Raw genomic sequence first — 14,551 nt, forward strand, 5'->3', positions numbered from 1 at the left:
TTCATTATAAAAGCTTGCGTGCTCAGCACAAAATCTTGCAGCTCCCAACAAGCCCCTGTGCAACCCTTAGTACATCAAGGGCTTGATGCATTCGAACTTTGGAATTTTGCAAGATCCATTGGGGGACAGAGGAGTTGCAACGATCGAATAATGGTCAGAACGAGCCACCTGCTCCAGCAAGTGCCATTTTTTTGGTTCTCCTGGTTCAAGTTAGAGTATTCTTACTTCATTGACTGGAATGTTGTGATATCATTATAGACTTTCTGCCTCGGGTATCACATTGTTTAAATGTTCTATCCCCTCGATATAGAAGCTCAGCTTTAACTTGAGTCTATAACTCAAACAGAGGGTATTTAATGACCATTGTAGCCCCCTGTAGCGTTGTCCTATGGTATTTTAGAACACTGGAAGATTGAGAGCCTCATGTAGAGAATCGGAATATCAGCTGGTTGTAAATAGTAAAATAAGCCCTGTGCCTTGAAAGTTCTATAGCTGTAATGGTTAGAACCCCAAATGCCACCATTTTGGATATCCACTATGCTGCGACACCTATGAAACGAGGTAGGTGGGCTGGCGCCAGGCCGTAAATTGTAGAAGTTTACAGTTTGGTGACAGGCCAGGTGAATACCCAGAGCCTTTGCCTCTTCTTGGCTTTGTAAGAGTCTGGGGCATCGCCCGACTGCTTTTCCAGCCATGGTCTGTTTTTACGTAAAAATTACAAAGTTGAGACCATATTGTGATAGCCTTTTAGCCTGCCCCAAGAGGCGATTTTCCTGGTCCCCTTTCTTGTGTTTGTCCAGTGCCTTCAACTTTAGTCTATCATGCTGAATTAAACTTTAGTTAGCTGCATAGATTGCAGCGTCAGGTTTTAATTATCTATCACTGATCTGCTGAGAGCTTAGCCAGGTGGCAGAAAAAATGCTCTTGTGATATCTTCCTGTAACCCTTGGACAGCTTGGCATAGAGTTATAAAACTCTTTGTCTTGATATGTTATGTAGAATCAAGATTGAAATAGTATTTGTAAGTGGCCCAAAGGTGTTGCAGATAAGTTCTGATCTAAAAAGAACGGCACAGGCAGAGTTTAATTTTTGAAACAACTGTCTACTGTTGATGGCCGTTCCTTTCTTCATTTGAGGATATGCTGTAAAACGGAATTATATACTGAAAAGTTCAATTCCTGTTCTAATAAATATTAGATACAAAACGTTTCTGGGAAGTATTCACTTCCCAGTGTAAAAAGTCTTCTGTACACAAAACATAAACTATATTTTGGATACTTCTGTAGTTCTGAGACACCTAAAGGTCTTTTAGCTTTGAAAAGCTGCATGAATTCAAGCTGGGTGGTAGTACAAGTTGTTCATGTGAACGCTTTCTTAGATAGCCAGGCATTCAGGGCTCTTCTGAAAGTGATAGGTTCCGTTATCTCCCGTATGTGCTGCAAGAGGTTTTTCACTAAGTCTGGACCCCCGTCGAAGTTCATCGTCTGCTTAGAGTCTTACATGTGAACTGGGGAACAGTTAGGGGCATATCATCAAGCTGGTGATAAAAAATGATCGCCTAATTAGCAAGGTCACGCTAACGCGTGAAACCTTGCATTAGCGTCGGGATTCCTAACGCCCAGCTTTGCATCTCTAATGAGATGCAAAGTGGGCGTACCTGACCTGACATGACAGGAGAAATGTCGCTAAGCGACATTTCTCATATCATCAAGGCCCACGCTATGAAGCATAGCGGCAGGAAAAGTAGCGATAACCCCTGTTATTGCTACTTTCCTTACGCCTGCTTCAGGACTGACTTAGCCATGGTATCCTATGTAAGGTGGATATCATGGCTAAGTTTGTGAGTCCCTATCAGCAAGCTAACGCCACACTTCGTGACATTATCGCTGGGTTTCCAGCGATAATCTCACGTTAGGCAGTTAGCGTTAGGATTTTTATCGTTTTTGAGATAAGCGTTGCTAATACCACGTTATCTCAGCGATAATAATCCACGCTAGCCGGCGATAATTATCCTAGCGCTAAGTGCGCTTAGCGATAATTATCGCCGGTTGTTGCTGATATGCCCCTTAGTTTGTTTGGGGAAACTAATCAAAGATGTTGCCGTACATTTGATCTGTGGTGCAACTGTTCAAAATTTAAAGGTAGCTTGAATGCTACAACGTTTGTTTCCACGCTTGCAACCTTAGCAGGTCCCTTCTCGCTAGTGATCAGTGTCACTCTTTTGGCTGTTTGACAGATGCTAATCTGGACCAACTATTCGGATTAAAAATCATCTGTATGATCTTGTGGAACCTGCAGTTTTTTGAAGAAATTTTCCAACTCTCCCTGTGGTACAGCATTGGGTCAGGAACAGGCAGGCTGAATTTGATTGGTTGCTGATTTAAAATATGCAAATTTATAAAGCAGTGTCTCACCAGGATCTATTGAGTAGGCTTTAATGTAAATAAAGGCGTATGCATGTGCATCTGTGGAATATTATCTTGTGGAGTAAAAAATATGTTTATATTTATATGTTTTTATTTCCGTTGATGATGCCGAACCTTGTCTTACTGTAAGTAGGAAGGGTTTCCACCCTTTCTGTCTGTGTGAGCTATAAAGAATTTTGTTAAGACTATACTTTCAGGGATCATTTCTATAGTGTTTAACTGAGGAAATGTGTTTGAAAGTGTCTGGTCTTCGCTAACCACGAGGAAGAATTGTAGTTTTCTCTTTTGGGCGTGAAGTGAGTGAACAGTGTTGCATTCATGTAGCTGCTGTTTGCTATTGATGATCGTTCCTGTTCCTTTCAGGAGGATTGGAAAAAGAGAACACAAACTGAGTGGTTAGCTTTTATTTTTGGGTGTAAGAAAGTCTATCAGTTTCTAATTTCTTGTTTAGTTTGTCATTTCTTTTTTGATTTCTTTGGTTTCTTGTAACTTAACTGTTGAGTATATGAATACTTATTAGAAGCTGTTGAGCTTTCTTGGACTTGTGGTTTTTGCAAGAGGTTCTCTTTGAAAAGCACCTCTCACCATCAGTTGATAATTTGGTATGTTATTTATAAAAAAAGCTTTGTTTTTCGAACATGGATAGTAAAGAGTACGTTTTAAATGGACTGTGCGTATGAGCTATTTGTAGAGCCTAGACTTCTGCAAGGCAACTACTGCTACTCAAAAGATTTATCACTCTTTCGAATAGACTGTTTAAAGAAACCTGCTAATGCTAGTTAGGCCGTTTAGAGTAAGAGGAAGCGTAACACCCTGGCTTCTTACAACTTACAAGGCTGCGGTGGATCTTAGACTGCTAAGGATGAAAAACTACTCCTATAGTATTTGTTAAAGTTTTCACAGGAATTCGTGCCGTGCAAAGCAGAAGTAAGGGACTGCGTCTGTTTACTTTTCATTATAAAAGCTTGCATGCTCAGCACAAAATCTTGCAGCTCCCAACAAGCCCCTGTGCAACCCTTAGTACATCAAGGGCTTGATGCATTCGAACTTTGGAATTTTGCAAGATCCATTGGGGGACAGAGGAGTTGCAACGATCGAATAATGGTCAGAACGAGCCACCTGCTCCAGCAAGTGCCATTTTTTTGGTTCTCCTGGTTCAAGTTAGAGTATTCTTACTTCATTGACTGGAATGTTGTGATATCATTATAGACTTTCTGCCTCGGGTATCACATTGATTAAATGTTCTATCCCCTCGATATAGAAGCTCAGCTTTAACTTGAGTCTATAACTCAAACAGAGGGTATTTAATGACCATTGTAGCCCCCTGTAGCGTTGTCCTATGGTATTTTAGAACACTGGAAGATTGAGAGCCTCATGTAGAGAATCGGAATATCAGCTGGTTGTAAATAGTAAAATAAGCCCTGTGCCTTGAAAGTTCTATAGCTGTAATGGTTAGAACCCCAAATGCCACCATTTTGGATATCCACTATGCTGCGACACCTATGAAACGAGGTAGGTGGGCTGGCGCCAGGCCGTAAATTGTAGAAGTTTACAGTTTGGTGACAGGCCAGGTGAATACCCAGAGCCTTTGCCTCTTCTTGGCTTTGTAAGAGTCTGGGGCATCGCCCGACTGCTTTTCCAGCCATGGTCTGTTTTTACGTAAAAATTACAAAGTTGAGACCATATTGTGATAGCCTTTTAGCCTGCCCCAAGAGGCGATTTTCCTGGTCCCCTTTCTTGTGTTTGTCCAGTGCCTTCAACTTTAGTCTATCATGCTGAATTAAACTTTAGTTAGCTGCATAGATTGCAGCGTCAGGTTTTAATTATCTATCACTGATCTGCTGAGAGCTTAGCCAGGTGGCAGAAAAAATGCTCTTGTGATATCTTCCTGTAACCCTGGGACAGCTTGGCATAGAGTTATAAAACTCTTTGTCTTGATATGTTATGTAGAATCAAGATTGAAATAGTATTTGTAAGTGGCCCAAAGGTGTTGCAGATAAGTTCTGATCTAAAAAGGAAGGGCACAGGCAGAGTTTAATTTTTGAAACAACTGTCTACTGTTGATGGCCGTTCCTTGCTTCATTTGAGGATATGCTGTAAAACGGAATTATATACTGAAAATTTCAATTCCTGTTCTAATGAATATTAGATACAAATTGTTTCTGGCAAGTATTCACTTCCCAGTGTAAAAAGTCTTCTGTACACAAAACATAAACTATATTTTGGATACTTCTGTAGTGCTGAGACACCTAAAGGTCTTTTAGCTTTGAAAAGCTGCATGAATTCAAGCTGGGTGGTAGTACAAGTTGTTCATGTGAACGCTTTCTTAGATAGCCAGGCATTCAGGGCTCTTCTGAAAGTGATAGGTTCCGTTATCTCCCGTATGTGCTGCAAGAGGTTTTTCACTAAGTCTGGACCCCCGTCGAAGTTCATCGTCTGCTTAGAGTCTTACATGTGAACTGGGGAACAGTTAGGGGCATATCATCAAGCTGGTGATAAAAAATGATCGCCTAATTAGCAAGGTCACGCTAACGCGTGAAACCTTGCATTAGCGTCGGGATTCCTAACGCCCAGCTTTGCATCTCTAATGAGATGCAAAGTGGGCGTACCTGACCTGACATGACAGGAGAAATGTCGCTAAGCGTCATTTCTCCTATCATCAAGGCCCACGCTATGAAGCATAGCGGCAGGAAAAGTAGCGATAACCCCTGTTATTGCTACTTTCCTTACGCCTGCTTCAGGACTGACTTAGCCATGGTATCCTATGTAAGGTGGATATCATGGCTAAGTTTGTGAGTTCCTATCAGCAAGCTAACGCCACACTTCGTGACATTATCGCTGGGTTTCCAGCGATAATCTCACGTTAGGCAGTTAGCGTTAGGATTTTTATCGTTTTTGAGATAAGCGTTGCTAATAGCACGTTATCTCAGCAATAATAATCCACGCTAGCCGGCGATAATTATCCTAGCGCAAAGTACGCTTAGCGATAATTATCGCCGGTTGTTGCTGATATGCCCCTTAGTTTGTTTGGGGAAACTAATCAAAGATGTTGCCGTACATTTGATCTGTGGTGCAACTGTTCAAAATTTAAAGGTAGCTTGAATGCTACAACGTTTGTTTCCACGCTTGCAACCTTAGCAGGTCCCTTCTCGCTAGTGATCAGTGTCACTCTTTTGGCTGTTTGACAGATGCTAATCTGGACCAACTATTCGGATTAAAAATCATCTGTATGATCTTGTGGAACCTGCAGTTTTTTGAAGAATTTTCCAACTCTCCCTGTGGTACAGCATTGGGTCAGGAACAGGCAGGCTGAATTTGATTGGTTGCTGATTTAAAATATGCAAATTTATAAAGCAGTGTCTCACCAGAATCTATTGAGTAGGCTTTAATGTAAATAAAGGCGTATGCATGTGCATCTGTGGAATATTATCTTGTGGAGTAAAAAATATGTTTATATTTATATGTTTTTATTTCCGTTGATGATGCCGAACCTTGTCTTACTGTAAGTAGGAAGGGTTTCCACCCTTTCTGTCTGTGTGAGCTATAAGGAATTTTGTTATGACTATACTTTCAGGGATCATTTCTATAGTTTTTAACTGAGGAAATGTGTTTGAAAGTGTCTGGTCTTCGCTAACCACGAGGAAGAATTGTAGTTTTTTCTTTTGGGCGTGAAGTGAGTGAACAGTGTTGCATTCATGTAGCTGCTGTTTGCTATTGATGATCGTTCTTGTTCCTTTCAGGAGGATTGGAGAAAGAGAACACAAACTGAGTGGTTAGATTTTATTTTTGGGTGTAAGAAAGTCTATCAGTTTCTAATTTCTTGTTTAGTTTGTCATTTCTTTTTTGGTTTCTTTGGTTTCTTGTAACTTAACTGTTGAGTATATGAATACTTATTAGAAGCTGTTGAGCTTTCTTGGACTTGTGGTTTTTGCAAGAGGTTCTCTTTGAAAGGCACCTCTCACCATCAGTTGATAATTTGGTATGTTATTTATAAAAAAAGCTTTGTTTTTCGAACATGGATAGTAAAGAGTACATTTTAAATGGACTGTGCGTATGAGCTATTTGTAGAGCCTAGACTTCTGCAAGGCAACTACTGCTACTCAAAAGATTTATCACTCTTTCGAATAGACTGTTTAAAGAAACCTGCTAATGCTAGTTAGGCCGTTTAGAGTAAGAGGAAGCGTAACACCCTGGCTTCTTACAACTTACAAGGCTGCGGTGGATCTTAGACTGCTAAGGATGAAAAACTACTCCTTTGGTATTTGTTAAAGTTTTCACAGGAATTCGTGCGGTGCAAAGCAGAAGTAAGGGACTGCGTCTGTGTACTTTTCATTATAAAAGCTTGCGTGCTCAGCACAAAATCTTGCAGCTCCCAACAAGCCCCTGTGCAACCCTTAGTACATCAAGGGCTTGATGCTTCGAACTTTGGAATTTTGCAAGATCCATTGGGGGACAGAGGAGTTGCAACGATCGAATAATGGTCAGAACGAGCCACCTGCTCCAGCAAGTGCCATTTTTTTGGTTCTCCTGGTTCAAGTTAGAGTATTCTTACTTCATTGACGGGAATGTTGTGATATCAGTATAGACTTTCTGCCTCGGGTATCACATTGATTAAATGTTCTATCCCCTCGATATAGAAGCTCAGCTTTAACTTGAGTCTATAACTCAAACAGAGGGTATTTAATGACCATTGTAGCCCCCTGTAGCGTTGTCCTATGGTATTTTAGAACACTGGAAGATTGAGAGCCTCATGTAGAGAATCGGAATATCAGCTGGTTGTAAATAGTAAAATAAGCCCTGTGCCTTGAAAGTTCTATAGCTGTAATGGCTAGAACCCCAAATGCCACCATTTTGGATATCCACTATGCTGCGACACCTATGAAACGAGGTAGGTGGGCTGGCGCCAGCCCGTAAATTGTAGAAGTTTACAGTTTGGTGACAGGCCAGGTGAATACCCAGAGCCTTTGCCTCTTCTTGGCTTTGTAAGAGTCTGGGGCATCGCCCGACTGTTTTTCCAGCCATGGTCTGTTTTTACGTAAAAATTACAATGTTGAGACCATATTGTGATAGCCTTTTAGCCTGCCCCAAGAGGCGATTTTCCTGGTCCCCTTTCTTGTGTTTGTCCAGTGCCTTCAACTTTAGTCTATCATGCTGAATTAAACTTTAGTTAGCTGCATAGATTGCAGCGTCAGGTTTTAATTATCTATCACTGATCTGCTGAGAGCTTAGCGAGGTGGCAGAAAAAATGCTCTTGTGATATCTTCCTGTAACCCTTGGACAGCTTGGCATAGAGTTATAAAACTCTTTGTCTTGATATGTTATGTAGAATCAAGATTGAAATAGTATTTGTAAGTGGCCCAAAGGTGTTGCAGATAAGTTCTGATCTAAAAAGGAACGGCACAGGCAGAGTTTAATTTTTGAAACAACTGTCTACTGTTGATGGCCGTTCCTTTCTTCATTTGAGGATATGCTGTAAAACGGAATTATATACTGAAAAGTTCAATTCCTGTTCTAATAAATATTAGATACAAAACGTTTCTGGCAAGTATTCACTTCCCAGTGTAAAAAGTCTTCTGTACACAAAACATAAACTATATTTTGGATACTTCTGTAGTGCTGAGACACCTAAAGGTCTTTTAGCTTTGAAAAGCTGCATGAATTCAAGCTGGGTGGTAGTACAAGTTGTTCATGTGAACGCTTTCTTAGATAGCCAGGCATTCAGGGCTCTTCTGAAAGTGATAGGTTCCGTTATCTCCCGTATGTGCTGCAAGAGGTTTTTCACTAAGTCTGGACCCCCGTCGAAGTTCATCGTCTGCTTAGAGTCTTACATGTGAACTGGGGAACAGTTAGGGGCATATCATCAAGCTGGTGATAAAAAATGATCGCCTAATTAGCAAGGTCACGCTAACGCGTGAAACCTTGCATTAGCGTCGGGATTCCTAACGCCCAGCTTTGCATCTCTAATGAGATGCAAAGTGGGCGTACCTGACCTGACATGACAGGAGAAATGTCGCTAAGCGACATTTCTCATATCATCAAGGCCCACGCTATGAAGCATAGCGGCAGGAAAAGTAGCGATAACCCCTGTTATTGCTACTTTCCTTACGCCTGCTTCAGGACTGACTTAGCCATGGTATCCTATGTAAGGTGGATATCATGGCTAAGTTTGTGAGTCCCTATCAGCAAGCTAACGCCACACTTCGTGACATTATCGCTGGGTTTCCAGCGATAATCTCACGTTAGGCAGTTAGCGTTAGGATTTTTATCGTTTTTGAGATAAGCGTTGCTAATACCACGTTATCTCAGCGATAATAATCCACGCTAGCCGGCGATAATTATCCTAGCGCTAAGTGCGCTTAGCGATAATTATCGCCGGTTGTTGCTGATATGCCCCTTAGTTTGTTTGGGGAAACTAATCAAAGATGTTGCCGTACATTTGATCTGTGGTGCAACTGTTCAAAATTTAAAGGTAGCTTGAATGCTACAACGTTTGTTTCCACGCTTGCAACCTTAGCAGGTCCCTTCTCGCTAGTGATCAGTGTCACTCTTTTGGCTGTTTGACAGATGCTAATCTGGACCAACTATTCGGATTAAAAATCATCTGTATGATCTTGTGGAACCTGCAGTTTTTTGAAGAAATTTTCCAACTCTCCCTGTGGTACAGCATTGGGTCAGGAACAGGCAGGCTGAATTTGATTGGTTGCTGATTTAAAATATGCAAATTTATAAAGCAGTGTCTCACCAGGATCTATTGAGTAGGCTTTAATGTAAATAAAGGCGTATGCATGTGCATCTGTGGAATATTATCTTGTGGAGTAAAAAATATGTTTATATTTATATGTTTTTATTTCCGTTGATGATGCCGAACCTTGTCTTACTGTAAGTAGGAAGGGTTTCCACCCTTTCTGTCTGTGTGAGCTATAAAGAATTTTGTTAAGACTATACTTTCAGGGATCATTTCTATAGTGTTTAACTGAGGAAATGTGTTTGAAAGTGTCTGGTCTTCGCTAACCACGAGGAAGAATTGTAGTTTTCTCTTTTGGGCGTGAAGTGAGTGAACAGTGTTGCATTCATGTAGCTGCTGTTTGCTATTGATGATCGTTCCTGTTCCTTTCAGGAGGATTGGAGAAAGAGAACACAAACTGAGTGGTTAGCTTTTATTTTTGGGTGTACGAAAGTCTATCAGTTTCTAATTTCTTGTTTAGTTTGTCATTTCTTTTTTGATTTCTTTGGTTTCTTGTAACTTAACTGTTGAGTATATGAATACTTATTAGAAGCTGTTGAGCTTTCTTGGACTTGTGGTTTTTGCAAGAGGCTCTCTTTGAAAAGCACCTCTCACCATCAGTTGATAATTTGGTATGTTATTTATAAAAAAAGCTTTGTTTTTCGAACATGGATAGTAAAGAGTACGTTTTAAATGGATTGTGCGTATGAGCTATTTGTAGAGCCTAGACTTCTGCAAGGCAACTACTGCTACTCAAACGATTTATCACTCTTTCGAATAGACTGTTTAAAGAAACCTGCTAATGCTAGTTAGGCCGTTTAGAGTAAGAGGAAGCGTAACACCCTGGCTTCTTACAACTTACAAGGCTGCGGTGGATCTTAGACTGCTAAGGATGAAAAACTACTCCTATGGTATTTGTTAAAGTTTTCACAGGAATTCGTGCCGTGCAAAGCAGAAGTAAGGGACTGCGTCTGTTTACTTTTCATTATAAAAGCTTGCATGCTCAGCACAAAATCTTGCAGCTCCCAACAAGCCCCTGTGCAACCCTTAGTACATCAAGGGCTTGATGCATTCGAACTTTGGAATTTTGCAAGATCCATTGGGGGACAGAGGAGTTGCAACGATCGAATAATGGTCAGAACGAGCCACCTGCTCCAGCAAGTGCCATTTTTTTGGTTCTCCTGGTTCAAGTTAGAGTATTCTTACTTCATTGACTGGAATGTTGTGATATCATTATAGACTTTCTGCCTCGGGTATCACATTGTTTAAATGTTCTATCCCCTCGATATAGAAGCTCAGCTTTAACTTGAGTCTATAACTCAAACAGAGGGTATTTAATGACCATTGTAGCCCCCTGTAGCGTTGTCCTATGGTATTTTAGAACACTGGAAGATTGAGAGCCTCATGTAGAGAATCGGAATATCAGCTGGTTGTAAATAGTAAAATAAGCCCTGTGCCTTGAAAGTTCTATAGCTGTAATGGTTAGAACCCCAAATGCCACCATTTTGGATATCCACTATGCTGCGACACCTATGAAACGAGGTAGGTGGGCTGGCGCCAGGCCGTAAATTGTAGAAGTTTACAGTTTGGTGACAGGCCAGGTGAATACCCAGAGCCTTTGCCTCTTCTTGGCTTTGTAAGAGTCTGGGGCATCGCCCGACTGCTTTTCCAGCCATGGTCTGTTTTTACGTAAAAATTACAAAGTTGAGACCATATTGTGATAGCCTTTTAGCCTGCCCCAAGAGGCGATTTTCCTGGTCCCCTTTCTTGTGTTTGTCCAGTGCCTTCAACTTTAGTCTATCATGCTGAATTAAACTTTAGTTAGCTGCATAGATTGCAGCGTCAGGTTTTAATTATCTATCACTGATCTGCTGAGAGCTTAGCCAGGTGGCAGAAAAAATGCTCTTGTGATATCTTCCTGTAACCCTTGGACAGCTTGGCATAGAGTTATAAAACTCTTTGTCTTGATATGTTATGTAGAATCAAGATTGAAATAGTATTTGTAAGTGGCCCAAAGGTGTTGCAGATAAGTTCTGATCTAAAAAGGAAGGGCACAGGCAGAGTTTAATTTTTGAAACAACTGTCTACTGTTGATGGCCGTTCCTTTCTTCATTTGAGGATATGCTGTAAAACGGAATTATATACTGAAAATTTCAATTCCTGTTCTAATAAATATTAGATACAAAACGTTTCTGGCAAGTATTCACTTCCCAGTGTAAAAAGTCTTCTGTACACAAAACATAAACTATATTTTGGATACTTCTGTAGTGCTGAGACACCTAAAGGTCTTTTAGCTTTGAAAAGCTGCATGAATTCAAGCTGGGTGGTAGTACAAGTTGTTCATGTGAACGCTTTCTTAGATAGCCAGGCATTCAGGGCTCTTCTGAAAGTGATAGGTTCCGTTATCTCCCGTATGTGCTGCAAGAGGTTTTTCACTAAGTCTGGACCCCCGTCGAAGTTCATCGTCTGCTTAGAGTCTTACATGTGAACTGGGGAACAGTTAGGGGCATATCATCAAGCTGGTGATAAAAAATGATCGCCTAATTAGCAAGGTCACGCTAACGCGTGAAACCTTGCATTAGCGTCGGGATTCCTAACGCCCAGCTTTGCATCTCTAATGAGATGCAAAGTGGGCGTACCTGACCTGACATGACAGGAGAAATGTCGCTAAGCGACATTTCTCCTATCATCAAGGCCCACGCTATGAAGCATAGCGGAAGGAAAAGTAGCGATAACCCCTGTTATTGCTACTTTCCTTACGCCTGCTTCAGGACTGACTTAGCCATGGTATCCTATGTAAGGTGGATATCATGGCTAAGATTGTGAGTCCCTATCAGCAAGCTAACGCCACACTTCGTGACATTTTCGCTGGGTTTCCAGCGATACTCTCACGTTAGGCAGTTAGCGTTAGGATTTTTATCGTTTTTGAGATAAGCGTTGCTAATAGCACGTTATCTCAGCGATAATAATCCACGCTAGCCGGCGATAATTATCCTAGCGCTAAGTGCGCTTAGCGATAATTATCGCCGGTTGTTGCTGATATGCCCCTTAGTTTGTTTGGGGAAACTAATCAAAGATGTTGCCGTACATTTGATCTGTGGTGCAACTGTTCAAAATTTAAAGGTAGCTTGAATGCTACAACGTTTGTTTCCACGCTTGCAACCTTAGCAGGTCCCTTCTCGCTAGTGACCAGTGTCACTCTTTTGGCTGTTTGACAGATGCTAATCTGGACCAACTATTCGGATTAAAAATCATCTGTATGATCTTGTGGAACCTGCAGTTTTTTGAAGAATTTTCCAACTCTCCCTGTGGTACAGCATTGGGTCAGGAACAGGCAGGCTGAATTTGATTGGTTGCTGATTTAAAATATGCAAATTTATAAAGCAGTGTCTCACCAGGATCTATTGAGTAGGCTTTAATGTAAATGAAGGCGTATGCGTGTGCATCTGTGGAATATTATCTTGTGGAGTAAAAAATATGTTTATATTTATATGTTTTTATTTCCGTTGATGATGCCGAACCTTGTCTTACTGTAAGTAGGAAGGGTTTCCACCCTTTCTGTCTGTGTGAGCTATAAAGAATTTTGTTAAGACTATACTTTCAGGGATCATTTCTATAGTTTTTAACTGAGGAAATGTGTTTGAAAGTGTCTGGTCTTCGCTAACCACGAGGAAGAATTGTAGTTTTCTCTTTTGGGCGTGAAGTGAGTGAACAGTGTTGCATTCATGTAGCTGCTATTTGCTATTGATGATCGTTCCTGTTCCTTTCAGGAGGATTGGAGAAAGAGAACACAAACTGAGTGGTTAAATTTTATTTTTGGGTGTAAGAAAGTCTATCAGTTTCTAATTTCTTGTTTAGTTTGTCATTTCTTTTTTGATTTCTTTGGTTTTTTGTAACTTAACTGTTGAGTATATGAATACTTATTAGAAGCTGTTGAGCTTTCTTGGACTTGTGGTTTTTGCAAGAGGTTCTCTTTGAAAGGCACCTCTCACCATCAGTTGATAATTTGGTATGTTATTTATAAAAAAAGCTTTGTTTTTCGAACATGGATAGTAAAGAGTACATTTTAAATGGACTGTGCGTATGAGCTATTTGTAGAGCCTAGACTTCTGCAAGGCAACTACTGCTACTCAAAAGATTTATCACTCTTTCGAATAGACAGTTAAAAGAAACCTGCTAATGCTAGTTAGGCCGTTTAGAGTAAGAGGAAGCGTAACACCCTGGCTTCTTACAACTTACAAGGCTGCGGTGGATCTTAGACTGCTAAGGATGAAAAACTACTCCTATGGTATTTGTTAAAGTTTTCACAGGAATTCGTGCCGTGCAAAGCAGAAGTAAGGGACTGCGTCTGTTTACTTTTCATTATAAAAGCTTGCGTGCTCAGCACAAAATCTTGCAGCTCCCAACAAGCCCCTGTGCAACCCTTAGTACATCAAGGGCTTGATGCATTCGAACTTTGGAATTTTGCAAGATCCATTGGGGGACAGAGGAGTTGCAACGATCGAATAATGGTCAGAACGAGCCACCTGCTCCAGCAAGTGCCATTTTTTTGGTTCTCCTGGTTCAAGTTAGAGTATTCTTACTTCATTGACTGGAATGTTGTGATATCATTATAGACTTTCTGCCTCGGGTATCACATTGTTTAAATGTTCTATCCCCTCGATATAGAAGCTCAGCTTTAACTTGAGTCTATAACTCAAACAGAGGGTATTTAATGACCATTGTAGCCCCCTGTAGCGTTGTCCTATGGTATTTTAGAACACTGGAAGATTGAGAGCCTCATGTAGAGAATCGGAATATCAGCTGGTTGTAAATAGTAAAATAAGCCCTGTGCCTTGAAAGTTCTATAGCTGTAATGGTTAGAACCCCAAATGCCACCATTTTGGATATCCACTATGCTGCGACACCTATGAAACGAGGTAGGTGGGCTGGCGCCAGGCCGTAAATTGTAGAAGTTTACAGTTTGGTGACAGGCCAGGTGAATACCCAGAGCCTTTGCCTCTTCTTGGCTTTGTAAGAGTCTGGGGCATCGCCCGACTGCTTTTCCAGCCATGGTCTGTTTTTACGTAAAAATTACAAAGTTGAGACCATATTGTGATAGCCTTTTAGCCTGCCCCAAGAGGCGATTTTCCTGGTCCCCTTTCTTGTGTTTGTCCAGTGCCTTCAACTTTAGTCTATCATGCTGAATTAAACTTTAGTTAGCTGCATAGATTGCAGCGTCAGGTTTTAATTATCTATCACTGATCTGCTGAGAGCTTAGCCAGGTGGCAGAAAAAATGCTCTTGTGATATCTTCCTGTAACCCTGGGACAGCTTGGCATAGAGTTATAAAACTCTTTGTCTTGATATGTTATGTAGAATCAAGATTGAAATAGTATTTGTAAGTGGCCCAAAGGTGTTGC

At 40.9% G+C, this 14,551-nt stretch overlaps 4 non-coding genes across 4 annotated transcripts; all 4 read left to right on the top strand.

Moving 5' to 3' along the window:
• Nucleotides 1-2,607: 2,607 nt before the first annotated feature.
• On the top strand, nt 2,608-2,823 carry LOC146858511 (small nucleolar RNA U3). The gene has a single exon (XR_014980625.1). It is a non-coding gene; the product is annotated as a small nucleolar RNA U3 (small nucleolar RNA).
• A 3,161-nt stretch (nt 2,824-5,984) lies between these two features.
• Nucleotides 5,985-6,200, top strand: LOC146858512 (small nucleolar RNA U3). Its single transcript, XR_014980200.1, has one exon. It is a non-coding gene; the product is annotated as a small nucleolar RNA U3 (small nucleolar RNA).
• A 3,161-nt stretch (nt 6,201-9,361) lies between these two features.
• LOC146858513 (small nucleolar RNA U3) lies at nt 9,362-9,577 on the top strand. Its single transcript, XR_014980616.1, has one exon. It is a non-coding gene; the product is annotated as a small nucleolar RNA U3 (small nucleolar RNA).
• Nucleotides 9,578-12,738: 3,161 nt separating this feature from the next.
• Nucleotides 12,739-12,954, top strand: LOC146858514 (small nucleolar RNA U3). Its single transcript, XR_014980173.1, has one exon. It is a non-coding gene; the product is annotated as a small nucleolar RNA U3 (small nucleolar RNA).
• The last annotated feature ends 1,597 nt before the right edge of the window (nt 12,955-14,551 follow it).

The sequence above is a fragment of the Triturus cristatus genome, chromosome 3_2 (assembly GCF_964204655.1).
Source record: "Triturus cristatus chromosome 3_2, aTriCri1.1, whole genome shotgun sequence".
NCBI lineage: Eukaryota > Metazoa > Chordata > Amphibia > Caudata > Salamandridae > Triturus > Triturus cristatus.